The sequence below is a fragment of the Dendrobates tinctorius genome, unplaced genomic scaffold (assembly GCF_039654945.1).
Source record: "Dendrobates tinctorius isolate UK_male_01 unplaced genomic scaffold, ASM3965494v1 ptg000084l, whole genome shotgun sequence".
Classification (NCBI taxonomy): domain Eukaryota; kingdom Metazoa; phylum Chordata; class Amphibia; order Anura; family Dendrobatidae; genus Dendrobates; species Dendrobates tinctorius.
In genome coordinates, this window is record NW_027361752.1 from 51,812,478 (window position 1) to 51,829,228 (window position 16,751).

Consider the following 16,751-nt stretch of genomic DNA (forward strand, 5'->3'; position numbering starts at 1 on the left):
CCAACAAGAATGCCTGGATGAAGAGAAAGAGCGCCTTGAAGCAACATTACAGAAACTTGCTATTGAAAAAGAAACAGCAGCTGCCATAGCAGAAGCAGAAGCCTTAGAAGCTGCCGTATATTCTGACGACGAACACAGCAGTGTGCTAGGCCTACAACAAGTTACTCACGATCTATTGCAGCGAACTGCAGAGTACGTCCATCAGCATTCCAAATCAAATGACGATCCAGACCCACAGGCGAAGACGGAGCATTTTGTCAACAAGCCAAGCCAACCAGATAATTCCGACCCCCAGAAAGCCAACTATCAGTCTCCTTACCAAAAGCAAGGAAATACACATTGGGATGATACTGACTACAATAATCTTTCTCCAGAACAGAAGATCCGGAATTTGTCCCGGCTTAAAGAGAATCCCTTCGCTTCAGAAAAGGTACTACAGCAGTTGGATCAAACCAGAGACATCTAACAGGTATGATCGCACAGCACACATGTACTCTGACAACACTCCATCAGCTGGCATCAGTGCCAATCAAGCCACAATGGACTTTGCCAAGTTCCTTGCTCGACGTGAGTTGGTCACTAAGGGACTTGTAAAGTTCAGCGATCGCGCTGAATACTACAGGGCTCGGCGAGCCTCCTTCAAAAATACCATAAGAGACATAGGTCTATCATGTAGTGAAGAAGTGGATCTCTTGGTAAAATGGCTAGGAAGCGAGTCTGACGAACACGCAAAGAGAATCAGAGACATTAATGTAAATTATCCAGATGTCGGCCTCAAAAGAATTTGGAATAGACTTGATGAATGCTATGGCTCAGTAGAGGTTATAGAAAGTGCCTTGTTTAAAAGAATAGAGGACTTTCCTAGAATAGCAAACAAGGATTATTCAAAGCTCAGAGAATTAACTGACTTGTTAATGGAGTTGTGTGTAGCAAAAGCAGAAGGAGATCTTGTGGGGTTGACATATGTCGACACTGCTAGAGGTGTGAACCCCATAGTTCAAAAACTCCCATATAACCTGCAAGACAAATGGGTTACATATGGTTCTAGGTATAAACAGACTTACAATGTACCATTTCCTCCATTAAATGTGTTTGTAGATTTTGTCTCAGAACAAGCAAAAATTAGAAATGATCCTAGCTTTGATTTCATGCTGTCATGTGCCAATAACTCTGTTAGTAAACCTCGTAGAACAACTGTAGAGGTCCACAAAACTAACATTTCTTCCACAGGTTCAGTTCTCAAAAAGTTCAGCTCCGGTCAAGGAGAAGACAAATCCAAAGACCCAAGCAGGCAGTGTCCCTTACACAAGAAGCCACATTCCTTACTTAAGTGCAGAGCTTTCAGAGAAAAGTCATTGCAAGAAAGGAAGGCCTTCCTTAAGGAGAACCACATCTGCTACAAATTCTGCTCTTCAACATCCCACTTCGCCAGGGACTGTGAGGTTAGTGCAAGGTGAACCGAATGTGACAGCACCGAACATAACTCAGTTCTACACCCTGGACCACCATCGGATGCTTTGCCCCAAGAACATAGCGGGGAGCTGAATGACTCAAATACTGACACTCCAGCCATTACTTCTAAGTGTACCAAAGTTTGTGGAAATCTCATAGGAGGCAAGTCCTGCTCTAAAATTTACCTAGTGAGTCTACCCGGCAGACGAAAGGGACAAAGCCATCAAAGTGTACGCGATTTTAGATGATCAGAGTAACAGGTCATTAGCCAAGTCAGCCTTCTTTGATAGCTTTAACGTCAGAGGACCCAGTGCCCCCACTCTTTGAAAACTTGTGCCGGTATAGTAGAGACAGCTGGTAGGAGAGCAAGAGGCTACGTAGTCGAGTCTATAGATGGCCAAATGCGTCTGCCCTTACCAATCATATTGGAATGTAACCAGATTTCTGACAACAGGTCAGAGATACCTACACCTGAAGTGGCATCGTATCATCCTCATCTGAAGCGTATAGAACGCCTGATTCCTAACCTTGACCCAGAGGCTGAAATAATCTTGCTCCTAGGGAGAGATATTCTACAAGTTCACAAGGTTAGAAAACAGATCAATGGCTCGCACAATGCTCCATATGCTCAAAGACTCGACCTTGGGTGGGTCATTGTAGGAGAAGTCTGTTTAGGAGGTGCACACAAACCGACAGTGGTTAACAACATGTTTACCAGGACTCTCGAGAATGGACGTCCATCTCTCCTTCAACCATGTGAAAATCACCACTTCATAAAGGAGTTGCTACACAGCACTTCAGCACAAAGTATCTTAGCGAGTCGTGCCAATGATGATTGCATTCAAAATTGCGACCAAGATCACCTTGGGTGTACGGTCTTCCACAAGACCAAAGAAGATAATCGTATAGCAATGTCATTTGAAGATAGACTGTTCCTAGAGATGATGGAGCAAGGAATGGTGCAGGACAAAACGAAGAGCTGGATTGCACATTTACCATTCAAGCCTCAAAGACAACGTTTGCCTAACAACAGAGAACAAGTTTACAAACGATTTGTGTCCCTCAGGCACAGCTTCCATAATAAGCCAGAGATGAAAGATCATTTCTTTACCTTCATGGAGAAAATATTTAGAAACGGTCATGCAGAGTTAGCACCTACACTTCAAGACTCTGAAGAACGCTGGTACCTGCCTCTGTTTGGAGTGTATCACCCGAAAAAGCCAGGCCAAATCAGAGTGGTATTTGATTCGAGTGCTAAGTATGAAGGTGTTTCATTGAATGATGTCTTGTTATCAGGCCCGGATCTGAACAACAAACTTTTAGGAGTGCTTATCTATTTTCGTAGAGACTATTGCATACACAGCAGACATCCAACAGATGTTCCATTGCTTCTCTGTTAAAGAGGAACACAGAAATTTCTTGAGATTCTTGTGGTTCAAGGATAACGATCCTTTCAAAGAGATTAAGGAGTATCGTATGAAGGTACATATTTTTGGTAATAGTACTTCTCCTGCAGTAGCCATCTACGGGCTGAGACGCGCAGCTCAAGAGGTTGAAACAGAGTACGGAACAGATGCCAGACTGTTTATAGAGAGAGATTTCTATGTGGATGACGGTTTGAAATCGATGCAAACAAATGAGACCACGATTAGTCTTCTGAAAAGAGCCAAAGACATGCTCGCTGTATCTAACCTGAGGTTGCACAAGATCGCTTCTAACAGCAAGGAAGTGATGGAAGCCTTCCCTCCTGAGGATCATTCAAATGACATGAAGAATTTAGATCTAGGCATAGACTCCCCACGGATGCAGTGGAGCCTCGGCCAACTATGGGATATAAAAGCTGATACCTTCACCTTCCAGGTTAACAGAGAAGATAAACCCTTTACTCGCAGAGGAGTACTGTCTACCATAAGCAGTTTGTATGACCCACTGGGGTTTGTAGCTCCTGTAGTCATCGAAGGCAAGGCTATGTTAAGAGAGTTCACCAGAGAGGTGACGAACTGGGATACTCCTCTTCCCACAAAAGAGAAAACCAAGTGGATAGCCTGGAGAAATTCTCTCACAGCCTTATCAAGTCTTCATACAACACGCTTGTATGTGTCTGTACCTAGTACCGAGAGACACAAACCCTTTGTGTGTTCTCCGATGCTTCAATCAAAGCGATTGCTGCGGTAGCTTATTTGAAGACGATAGACACTAGTCAACAATGCCATGTAGGGTTTGTCATGAGCAGAGCAAAACTAACACCGCTCCGTGAACACACCATACCACGCCTGGAACTTTGTGCCGCTGTGTTAGCAGTCGATTTGGCAGAACTCGTTGCTATGGAAATGAATCTAGAAATTAAAGACTTTGAGTTCTACACTGACAGCAGGATAGTACTTGGGTACATCCATAATGAAGTGAGATGCTTCTATGTCTATGTTAGCAACAGAGTGCTCAGAATTCCAAGGACTACCTCACCTGAACAATGGAAATATGTGCCTACACATCTCAACCCTACGGACCAGGCTACCAGATTTGTTGCTGCCAATCGCCTCAAAGACACGATTTGGTTTACAGGCCCTGAATTTTTGTGTAGACCATTGCCCAACATGACAGAAACAGCCTTGTTTGAACTAGTAAATCCACATGATGACGTTGAAACTCGCCCTCAAGTGTCTGCGTTACATACGGAAACTTTGAAACGCCACCTGGGATCCCAGCGATTCAGTAGGTTCTCTACTTGGAATTTGCTTGTTCGTGCCATTGCCTGCCTGACCCACATAGCTCAGTCGTACAAGACAACCTCACCAACAAAAAAGGAGAGCTGCACAGGTTGGCATCATTGTAAACATGTCCACACAGCTCTCGATCTAGAGCAGTCAAAGAATATAATTATCCGAGCTGTACAACTGGAAAACTACGCCAAAGAAATCGACTGTGTAACCAATCAAAGACCAATACCAAAAGATAGTGTTCTGAGGAAACTCGACCCAGTCATGGATGGAGACGGTCTCTTAAGAATAGGAGAACGCCTTAGGCTGGTTTCACATTTGCGCTTTTGTGCGCAGCGCATCGTGCGCGCCCGTGCGCATGCGCACTGCGCACCTATGTTTAACATGAAGTGCGCATGGTCTTGCGCACACTTGCGTTTTCGTGCGCATGCTTTTTTTGTCTTTCGCGCCAGGCGCGCCAGACGCATGTTGCATTTTTTGGTGCGCCCTGTCTCGGCAAAAAAACGCATGCGCACGCTTGCGCACGGATTGCGCAAAAGCAACACACTGAAGTCTATGGGAACGCATGCGTGCACATGGTCTTGTGCACGCTTGCGTTTTTTTGCGCATGCGTTTTTGAGTTAAACAAGTCTAGAATGTTCTCTAGACAATGGAAAAAATGTCACACCTAAAAAACGCATGTGCATAAAAAACGCAAACGCATGCAAAAACGCATGTAAAAGGCAAGCAACGCTGCGTTTTTTTGACGCATCAGCGTGCGCATGACGTTAAAAAACGCGCGTTTGTTTTGCGTTTTTCTTTGCGTTTTTTATGCGCCCGATGCGCTGCGCAAAAAAACGCTAATGTGAAACTAGCCTTAAAGAGGCAAAAATAGGTTCTGCAGAAAAACATCCCGTGATAGTTCCTGGACAACATCACATAGATACTCTGCTTGTTCAACATTATCACGAGCGGACAAAACACCAAGGTCGTCTGTTCACAGAGGGAGCCTTAAGAACATTTGGTCTGTGGATAGTTGGAGCTAAGAGATGTGTGTGCAAATTCATCTCTAACTGTGTTACGTGCAAGAAACTTTGTGGTATGGCACAGATTCCGAAGAAGGCAGATCTTCCATATGACCGATTTAGCACAGATCCACCTTTCACCAACATCGGTCTAGATGTGTTTGGTCCTTGGTCTGTGGTTGTCCGACAAACCAGAGGAAGCCACGCAAACGGGAAACGATGGGCGATTATATTCACTTGTCTATCCATTAGAGCCGTCCACATAGAGGTAATTGAATCTATGGACACTTTGTGCTTCATAAATGCTCTCCGGCGTTTCATTGCCATCAGAGGACCCGTCAAACATATTCGTTCAGACCGAGGCACGAACTTTGTCGAAGCAGCAAGAGAAATGCAACTCTCTTCCAACTTGGATATGAAGAACGTAGAAAAATACCTAAGTGTACATGGGTGTACTCGGACTTTTAACCCACCACATTCTTCACATATGGGAGGTGTATGGGAGAGAATGATAGGTGTCGCAAGGAGAATCCTCGATTCAATCTTCTTACAGGAAGGATCTGCAAGACTGACACACGAAAGCTTGACAACATTCATGGCTGAAGTGTCAGCCATCATAAACGCCAGACCATTGACTCCAATCTCCAGTGATCCTGATGACCCAACTGTTCTCACCCCAGCCCTGCTGCTTACGCAGAAGACTGACCCTAATTGCTCTCCACCTGGAGAATTTAATGTTAAAGACCGTTACAGGAGTCGATGGAGACAAGTACAGAGTCTCTCCAATGCCTTTTGGGACAAGTGGAAAAAACAGTACCTGCCTACTCTGCAACAGAGGAGAAAGTGGCAAACCAGCAAGCCTAACCTCCAGCCTGGCGATATAGTACTAATGAAAGACTGTGAAATGAATGGCCATTAGGTCTCATTACCCAGACATTCCCAAGTAAGGATGGAATCGTACGCAAGGTGGAAGTAAAAATAGGAAAACAAGGAGAGACCAAATTGTTCCTCAGACCAGTAGGGGAACTCGTTCTGCTGTTCTCGTCCAATAAACACAATAGTGACGTCGGCTGACTGTTAGGAGTCAGATTTCAGTCCCGTATTGACCTCCGTTTTTCGGAGCGCGGTATGGCGCGTGCTCACTCCAAGCGGAGAGGTACTCCGGCTCCCAACTTTTTTGAGCCTCTGGAGCCGCCCGAGCCAGAGGTTCTTGCCCCAGAGCCCATGGAGGTGTCTCGCGCCATTTTTGAGACACGGCCGGCTCAAGTGTCCATTTGCGGTTGTCAGCATCTACACGCTGCTCCCCAGGAAGACAAAGCCCCGCAATGGTCTGATTGTGAGTCGGCCGGCGAGACTTTTGTTCCTCCTCACTTGCGGCCTAAGATTCTCGCGTGGGCACACGCGTCCAATGCGGATGGCCATAGAGGCTATATGCAGACCACGAAGTCTTTGGCCGGATCGTATTGGTGGCCGCACAGGGCTCGGGATGTGAAAAGATTTATTCGGGCATGCACCTCATGTGCTCGAGATAGCCTTCCCAGACAGAGTGTGACGACGCCCGTCGATACACGGCGGCGTTCCCTTGAGACTCCCGCTCCCATTATCTCCCGGGTGTCCCTCCTGAAACCTGGTGACCTGGCCTCCACTGATACCTTCCGAGTGTCCCGGTTTTCAGTTTCACCTACCAGGACATTAGGCTCGCCTTTGGACGAGTCTGAGGCCTGTGCCACTGGTGGGCACAGGCTGGTGGACCGGAGGGTTCAGGGAGGGGGGGGCCCTAGGAGGGGGGGTAATGTTAGGAGTCAGATTTCTGCCCTGACTATGCAGGAATCTAGACCCTCACATCCTGCATTCTCCTGCTCTCTGTCCACTGCAGAAGAGATTGCTGAGGAGATGGCTTTGCAGCAACTCTCTCCGGAGGCTAAGACCTTCATCTCATCCTCTGAGCATGCTCGTGGGACGATCTCCCATTGGAGTTCAGGAGTCAGGTGCTCAGGTCCTGCTCCTGATTCCATTGGTCTAGCTCAGAGTTCTGGAGACTTCCGGAAGGTCCTGTTTGCTATAAAAAGTGCGTATGGCTGTCACGCCATGCGCTCGTATAGTCATACTTGCTGCAGTGTGTATGTTGATGGATGCTTGGACTGGTGAATGACTCATTTGAAACCCCCTTCCTTGGTTATTACGTCTGTGTGAGGGAATGAGCTATAGCCAGTATTAGCGCCAGCGCGCCAATGCTCCTTTATCACCTGCTAGCATCTGACATCGCGCCAGCGTTTAGCGGTGTCTTTCTGCGGCACTATCCTCACCGCGCTGCAGTTGCAGCTTATTTGTGCGTTCGCGGTTGCGACGCTTCACTCACAAGTTTATACGGTAGGTCCTTGCAGATGTAGTGCAGTTAGATAACTACTCCGTTGTTCATCTACCGCTTGTGTGTTGCTGAGTACCTGTGCAGTTAACAGGCTCAGCACCATTGTAGTTATTATTTACTACTTGCAGCTTTGTGACTTCAACAGAGCTTGCTTTGTGCACTTGGGTGTTAGTTAACCCCGTGCACATTACCGCCTTAGTGCTCTGTCTTCATCTAGCTGCGGTTTTTCCATCTACCGCACGGTGGACCCCGAGCGGCGAACACGCTTTATTTATATTTTTATTTAGCGTGTTCCGCCGTTCATAACACTGACATCAAGTGGGGAGTGTTCTGCCCAGCCATATAATTGCTGTCTAGAAGGTCTAATGTAGTCATTTTTTATGTCTTCGATTATTACAGACATTGTATTTTTGTGTGTATTAATCCTTCATATATTTCATACTGTAAGGTAACAGCACCACCTGCTGGCCGTTTAATGCATAGATTCTAGTTTAATTTGCAATGTATTGTGGGATTGTTCCTGTTACATCAGTCTTGTTTATGACACTGTGAGGGAAACAGCAGCCATTATTCCTCCATGTGTCCTAGGAGAAACTACACCATTCGTGTTCTTCATGCTTCTTAAACAGCCTGCTCTAAGCATAGTTGGTAAGCACTATCTAGGTGCTATAATCCTGTATTTATAATGTTTGTTGTATTAAATAGATAATCATCAGCTATGTATTACCTCATGGTACCTATGTATTGCCTCATGTTACCTAAGAATTACCTCACGGTACCTATGTATTACCTCATGTTACTGTGTATTGCAGACTATCTGTATTTTATGCTCTGTGCAATTATATATTCTGAAATGCTCCTGTTATTGCATCCTATAGTTTCACCCTTTCCTGTCACATCTGCAATCAATAAAAGAAGGTTACAATTTTACAGCCTCTTTTCTTAAAGAAGACAGGGGGTTTAGCTACATGTCTCATTGCACACCCTGCTAACGTGTATGAGGACAGTATATGGGGTACTGTGTCTATTAATAATATGGAGGCCCTGTCACTGTCTGTATTATGGGGTACTGTGTCTACTTGTAATATGAAGGCACTGTCATTACTATGTGGTACTGTGTCTACTTATAATATGGAGGCAGTGTCACTGTCATTATTATGGGGTACTGTGTCTAATATTGAGGCACTGTCAATATTATGGGGTACTGTGTCTACTTGTAATATGGAGGCACTGTCACTGTCAGTATTATGGGGTACTGTATCTATTAGTAATATGGAGGCCCTGTCAGTATCATGGGGTACTGTATATTAATAATATGGAGGCACTGTCATTGTCAGTATTATTGGGGTACTGTGTCAATTACTAATATTGAGGCACTGTCAGCATTATGGGGTACTGCGTCTATTAATAATATGGAGGCACTGTCACTGTCAGTATTATTGGGGTACTGTGTCTATTACTAATATGGAGGCACTATCAGTATTATGGGGTACTGTGTCTATTAATAATATGGAGGCACTGTCACTATCAGTATTATGGGGATACTGTGTTTATTAATAATATGGGGGCACTATTGTTGTTAGTATTAAGGGGGTACTGTGTCTACTAGTAATATTAGGGCACTGTCGCTTTCAGTATTATGGCTGTAGTGTCTATTAGTAATATGGAGGCACTGTCACTATCATTATTATGGGGTACTGTGTCTCTTTGTAATATGAGGGCACTGTCACAGTCAGTATTATGGGTGTACTGTGTCTATTAGTAATATGGAGGTTGTGTGGCTGTCAATATTATGGGGTACAGTGTGGCTATTAGTAATATGGGGCAATGTGGCTGTCAGCGTTATGAGGGTACTCTGTCAGTATTATTAGAGTACTGTGGAAACTGGAAATCAATACTATAGGGACAATGGCTGCTGATATTACGGGAGTACTGTGGCTGATATATATATGAAAGTACCACAGTTTGTAAACACTTTTTGCAGCCAGACAAGAGTCTATAAATTCCTTTTTGAGGGATTTTCATCCATTCTTCCTTGGAAAACTCTTCCCGTACTGTGAGATTCAATTTTCAATGATGTTCAGATCAGGGGACTGTGAGGGCCATTGTAAAACCTATTGTGGACTTTGACGTGTGTTTAGGATCATTATCCATTTGTAGATGCCATTCTCATTTCACCATCAGCTTTTATACAGATGGTGTTATGTTATATTCATTGAATCCATTCTTCCCTCTACCTGTGAAATGTTCCCTGTGCCATAGACTGCAACACAACCCCAAAACATGATTGATCCATCCTCATGCTTAATGGTTGGCGAGATGTTCTTTTCCTGAAATTCTGCGCCTTTTATTCCCCACACAAACCTTTGATCATTGTGGCCAAGGAATTCTATTTTAAACTTATCGGTCCACAGGACTTGTTTCCAAAATTCATGAGGTTTGTTTAGATGTTCTTTTGCATACTTCTGATGATGAATTTTATAGTGAGGACACAGAGATGTTTTCTTCTGATGACTCTTCCATGAAGGCCATATTTGTGCAGGTTTCTCTGAACAGTATAACAATGTGCCACAACTCCAGAGTCAGCTAAATTTTTCTGAAACGTCTTTTGCAGTCCAGTGGGGGTCCTGATTTGCCTCTCTAGCAATCCTACCAGCAGCTTTCACTGAAATGTTGTTTGGTCTTCTAGACCTTATCTTGATCTCCATTGTTCCTGGTAAATGCCATTTCTTAATTACGTTTTGATCTGAGGAAAGGACAACTTGAAAACGCTTTGCTATCTTCATACAGCCTTCTCCTTCTTTGTATTGGTCTACCAATTCCATTTTCAGAGTGCTGGGTTTTATAAAGCTGAGAACTTTGCATCTTCTAGTCTTTTCCTGACGATGATAGGGAACAAACCATAACCCTAACAGGTCAATTAAAGTCTGAGACATCAAAGTTATCTGAGCACACATATCTCAATGGGTGCCCAAACTTTTGCATCAGATCATTTTCCTTTTTGTTTTTTTTCTAAATGTTATTTTTGTTTATTTTGCCTAAAATACAAAGGAAATGTGTAATCTTTAGCCTTTTTAGAGCTCATTTCATCTTCAACCTGCTTAACTGTTTACTATAACAGTAATTTTGACCAGGGGTGCCCAAACTTTCACATGCCACTATATATAGATGTGGGATAGATAGGTAAACAGAAATAAAAAAAAACAGCACTCTCAGGTATTATAAAGTCAGTAAAATGTTTCAGACAATTACCAAACCTTCAGATACCTAAGAAAAAATGAAATTAGCGCTCCATCAAGAGTTTAAAAAACTGTGATTTAATAACCCATTGGGGCTCATCAACATTTCGGTTCTGGTGAGAACCTTTCTCATGCCTTTAGAAAGGACCAAAAAACAAAGACAGTTGCATAGGACAGGGAAACTGCGAAGTTGCAAGAACAAGTGATTATAATGTATTTTATTATTTTAATATTTTACTATTCTTCAAAACATAGAGGCTGGATTTGTACAAATCAGATCGCAACATTATTGGATTTTCTAAAATCTGAAATTTTTTGGAAATTTGTACAGAATTTCGATCTGTTGCCCATCAATTCACCAATCTCTAGTTATGAATTTTACCGCTTTCAAAAATCCCCCCTCACGCCTCAAATAAAAGCTAAAAATGCTAATTTTCTACTTTTTGGATTGGAGAAATTAGAGAAGAGCGCGGAGCTGCCGGGATTGTGGCATCTCTGAGTTAATTGCGCTGATATAACGGACTATAAACTGGCAGAGCGCTACAGACGTTTATTTGGCAGAAAACGTACATTTGTAGAGACAAGGCAGACGCGTGGCTCGTATATTAACCGATACTTAATGGACTGTTCAGTCGGGAAATCTGGCGCGGGGCACCGTTGTCAGATGGAGAGGATGCTGTTTAGGATAATATGGAAAGCGGCACAGATGCTGGTGATCATAGCTACAACCTCCATGATTATTACAAGATTTATTGCAATTACATGCCGTGTCGATACCCAATGATCCAGTCCAAAGTGTCCTTGCAGCATAAAAAGATCCAAAAGGGAAAAATGAATTGTGCTACTAAAAGCAGCTCCATGGAAGCGAAAGGAACATAACATAGGTGGTGCAACGCGACCAAACAACTTTAACTCCTAAGTGACTGCTCACTGGGGCATATGTATCAGCGACAAGCCTCTGCTTCCAGGGGTCGCAGCAATCAGACGAGTCCAGCAGAACTGCTGGGTCTTAACACACCTAGATCAGTTTATATATCACACAGCCCGTAGCTGTCTGCATAGCCTTTGCTGGTTATTATTTATAGGGGGACCCTATGTCATTTTTTTTAGGGTCCCCCAAGTTAATAGCCAGTGAAGTATACAGTTGTGAGCTGATATTAATAGTCTGGGAAGCTCCATGGGTATTACCCCCTTCCCAGGCTATAAACATCGGCCCCGAGCCGTCAGCTTTCCCTCTGCTGGTTAAGAAAATTACGTGTGAGTCCACTCCATTTTTCTTACAGAAAAATAATCTTTTATTGAATACTTGTACAGTACACACACTGTACTAATTGCATTTGTCACAGACATCAGTATATATATATATATATATACACACACACACACACACAAATATACTGTATATACAAATAGTATATTATTTTTGCCTTATGCTAGCTCTGTATGACTGTAAGGATACGAGCTTAGTGCTCTTTTGCGCAGCATTGGAGGCTTTTACATAATATGATTCCGCTAGATAAAGATATTAGCAGCGGCTCTGCGAGCCTCCACAATCTGCACCTTCCCTTCTGTCTTTCAGCGAGGAGATTAAGGTATTCCGCAGCCTTCCCACTTCAAAGAGCCTTTGTAGAGATAAGTGGAGGCAGCGCAATGACTACAGTCGGTTTAGTTAAACTTTGTTAAATATTTAATATGAAAGCCATGTGACCTCGCTCAGATATCAGCCCGCGCCTCTCTGCACCCATGAAGGGATACATCTGCTGCCTTATTATCTCACATAGGGGAATGCAGATTTCCCCTTCATATTTGCACAAGGACGGAAAAAGGAAAAAATGAAAAAAAAGCCACAGTACTAAAATGCAGAGCGCGGCTCATCTACTAGCAGAGATAGGCTTTACTTCAGTGGGAAAAAGACTGCGTTCTCTAAGTCAAGGTTTATATTTATTTTTGGGGTTCGGTCAGGGGTTTATATTAGTTTAGAGAGTCAGTGTACAAAATTTAGAATGTCTATATTTTTAGGAAATATATAACCAGTTTTTTTGCAATCTGATTACTGGGCTTCTTGTTTTTAATTTGTGATAAAATCACAGTTTTCTCTGCGGTAGATCTAGCAGTTCTCTGAATGCTGAAGCTCTATCTAACCCTACACACACATATGATTGGCAGCTTTCTGTGTACACTGTGCATAGGCAGAGGTTTGGGGTCGTGGTTATACAGAGCCTATGAATATGGAGGACTATATGGCAGCTGGTTTACTAGCCCTATAGTGATAATCTCCTGCTGATAAAACAAGGATATTATGCAAACTACAGCAAGCAGCCCAGTAGAAGACACATTATTGGAATCAGGGTCTTTGTCTCTACATTATGCTGCTCTCAGTTTAGGTGGCAAATACCTGCTAACAGATTCTCTTTAAGATGTGTGATCTGGGGATCTGTATTTAGGTCATCTGATGTTTTTATTTGCTTGTCTGGAGTCTACTTTAGTTTAGGAGGTCGGTTCGGCATCTGTATTAGTTTATGGGTTTTCGTCTTGGGTTTGCAGTTATTTAAAGGGTTTAGGTTCTGTATTAGTTCGTGGGGTTTGATCTTGAGTCTGTGTTGGCATAGGAGGTCTGGGGTCTTTATTAGTTTGGAAGGTCTGGGGTCTGCATTAGTTTAGCATCTGGTTTGAGGTCAGTATTCATTTAGGTATTTTGGTCTTGGGTCTGTAGATACTTATAGGGTCTGAAGTCTGTATCAGTTTAGAGTATTTGGTGTGGGTAACTGATTGGTTTATATATTAGTTTAGGGCAGGGGTGGAAACCTCTTACCCGCGGGCCAGAAAAGTCTTTTTGTCCTGCCTCTGAGCAGATTCCTGGGGACCACAAAGCTCAGGACGACAGCTAGCCCTTCAATTGCGCCTGACACTGCATACACGGGCATGCAGCGTTCACTACAAAACGCTGTGGCGCATGCAATGCAGGCTTACATCCTGATGTGTGCCAGAGTCCAGATGTCCTATGTGGCCAGAGTCCGAGCGCTCTGTTCTCCAGTCGCATTGAAGGCAATAGGAGTGGCAGCCCCTCCTGTAATGTATATATCCCAGAGTCTCATGAAATGTATATGCCCCAGTCCTTCCAGTGATATATATGCCCCCATTGTCTCTTGTGATGTATATGCCCTCAGCCCCTCTTGTGATGTATATGCCCCAAGTCTCCTGTGATGTATATGTCCCAGTGTATCCTATGTGATGTATATGGCCCAGTGTCTCCTATGTGATGTTTATATAGCAGCCTCAGTGTCTCCAATATAATGTATATACATCAGTCTTGGTGTCTCCTATGTAATGTAAACACAGTAGTCACGGTGTCTCCTTTTTGATGTATCTACAGTAGTCTGTGTTTCTGTATTATATATATATATACACAACAGTCTCGGTGTCTCCTATGTGAGGTATATAGAGCAGTCTGAATATCTCCTATGTGATGTATACAGCAGTCTCATGGTATCTTATGTGATGTGCATATAGCAGTCTCAATGTCTCCTATGTGATGTATATACAGTAGTCTTCTTGTCTCCTATGTCATGTATATACAGCAGTCTCTGTGTCTCCTATATGATGTATGTACAGTAGTCTCCGTGTCTCCTATGTCAATGTATATACAGCAGTCTCGGTGACTCCTATGTGATGTATATACAGCAGATCCCCCACTGCTTGAGTTCTAGAAATGTTACATGAGCAGTGATGAATTTCCCATTAGGAGACATTCAGTGTAATATACATATGTGTTCAGGACTTACTGCTGCAAGTTCTTTTCAAAATTCATTCAAAGAGTCGCCTACGCTCTAGACTGACGCAGATCTGGAAATGCAGTTATCAGTAGCATCATCATCCATACCACCTAACATCAGAGCTGCAACAAAGAGAAGCAGTTCCAGCCATCACATTAGGGGATAATTAATTAAATGTTTGCCCAAATATGGCGGGATAAATTTCAACTTGACAATTTTGTAAGGCAGTCAAGCGCGTAACGCCGGTGTGTTTGTACCTTGTTTCCCCGGCGTTACTCTGCATGTCTTTGCTTTAACCCTTTGCTTCTTTCCCCCCTAACTAGCTGGGATACTGATGTCTGTTACCTGTATGGATGCTGCTCAGTTCCCTGCTCTGCTGCATAGCCGTACATGCGTTGTGGTGTCTTTGCTCCGCTGCATGACCATCAGCATGTGCGGTCCCTGGATGCAAGATCCTCTGCTGCTGGTGCATGACTTCCCACGTGTGCCCTGGCTTGCAGCCGCTGCCAGGTGCCTTAAGCCTGAGTTCCTGTGCTGACTGTGCTGCAATGGTTTGTCTGAGCTTAGGATGCGCACGGCCACACCTTCCCTGCTTTTATTAGGGATAGTGTGTGCACTTGAATTGCTGTCCCCAGCCTATTGCTGAGGGGCAGCTCCTATATAAAGTTCCTCTTTCCTGTTGGGAGTTTCCAGTTCCGCATTAAGTTTCTTATCCTACTATGTGTGTTTTGTGTTCAGCTCCTGTCCTGCCTGCGATCAGTTCTAGGAAAGCTGATGTCTTTTGACCCTGGACCTGTCCTGTCTATGTGTTGGTACCAAAGTCCTTGTCTTGATTCTTGCTGTTTTATGTTTCTGAAGTCCTTCTGTGTCTGGAACCATGTACCCAGTGACTGAGTTCCCTGTAACTGGTGTCCTGTGAGCAAACCTGGGTTGGTCTTTTGAAGATGGAGTGCTGTGTTTTTGCTGAGAGTCTACTACCCTGTGCTCAGCTTGTTATGTGGTGCTAGCTCCGTCCGGCTCTGATCCAATCTGGCGGTGCTTACACTATCCCGCTTGAGTTCCTTCCTAGGTCCCATGTCCGGAACCTCATGTCCACTGTCTGGTGCCCGAAACCTGACTACCGGTGCCTGGAGATCATGCCCAATGTCCGGAGTCTGGCGTCCACTGTCTGATGCCTGACGATCGCTGAGTGGTGCCTGAGGGTCATGTCTCTTGTCCGGAACCTGACGACCGCTTCCCTATGTCGTGTTGAGGTCTTCAATGTCCAGCCTGTGTCCAGATGTCCAGTCCGTGGTCCAGCCTATGTTCCATTGTCGGTCCCACCTGTGTTCCTGGATGGACTCCTCTGTGTTCTTGGGGAGCCTCCAGCCTTGTTCCTCGGTGACGGCCCTGTCTGGACCTGTCCAGCCGATGACCTGAGCTGCCACGTCAGTGTTACTGTGCCAACCGTGTCTCAGCTGATGACCTGAGCTGCTACGCCAGTGTTCCTGGATCCATGCTGTCCAATGTCCGGCCTGTGTCTCGATGTCCTGTCGGTTCCCTGGGGGCTACCCTGTGATGACGTCTGTCCGAGGTCGGGTCTCTGATGTTCTCCTGCTGAGCCTGTGCTATGCCTGAGGCCTGAGAGAGGTTCTCCTAGTATGCCCGTGCCAGATGACCCTGAACTGCATCAACCCATGATGACCCACTGCCATCGTCTGACGTCTGTCTGAGGTCGGTGTCTGATGTTCTCCTGCTGTGCCTGTGCTAAGCCTGAGGTCCGAGAGAGAGAGGTCCTCCTAGTATGCCCGTGCCAGATGACCCTGGACTGCATCTACCCATGATGACCTCCTGCCTTCGTCTGTTAACCTGAGACGTGTACCCTTCCTTGATGTGCGGAATCGGAAGCCTGGCATTGTTATGTTCTGTTTATGTACTGTGACTTTGTTTAAGTAAACTTTATGTTTCTTCATACCTGAAGTTGTGCGGTGTCGTCTAGTCCTGCATTTCGCCACCTTGTTCACATGCTCAGCTGCCAAAGACCCTGGTCGCTGCTCTTCCCTAGTCCGGGTAGGTCCAGGTCTCCCTCTGTGGTCCAATGGGTCTACACTCCGTTATCACCTGGGACGCTTGCCCCACGTCATCGTGGACTGGCGACGTGGAAGGGTCGGCTGGGCCGCGTAACAGAGCGATGGTCTAAACATTCAAATGATGCCTGG

The 16,751-nt window shown here is 44.7% G+C and overlaps 1 protein-coding gene across 2 annotated transcripts in view; it reads right to left on the bottom strand.

The window, feature by feature from the left end:
- The window catches only part of DSCAM (DS cell adhesion molecule), a 609,674-nt gene that overhangs the window by 268,089 nt on the left and 324,834 nt on the right, over positions 1-16,751 (bottom strand). The window lies entirely within an intron of this gene.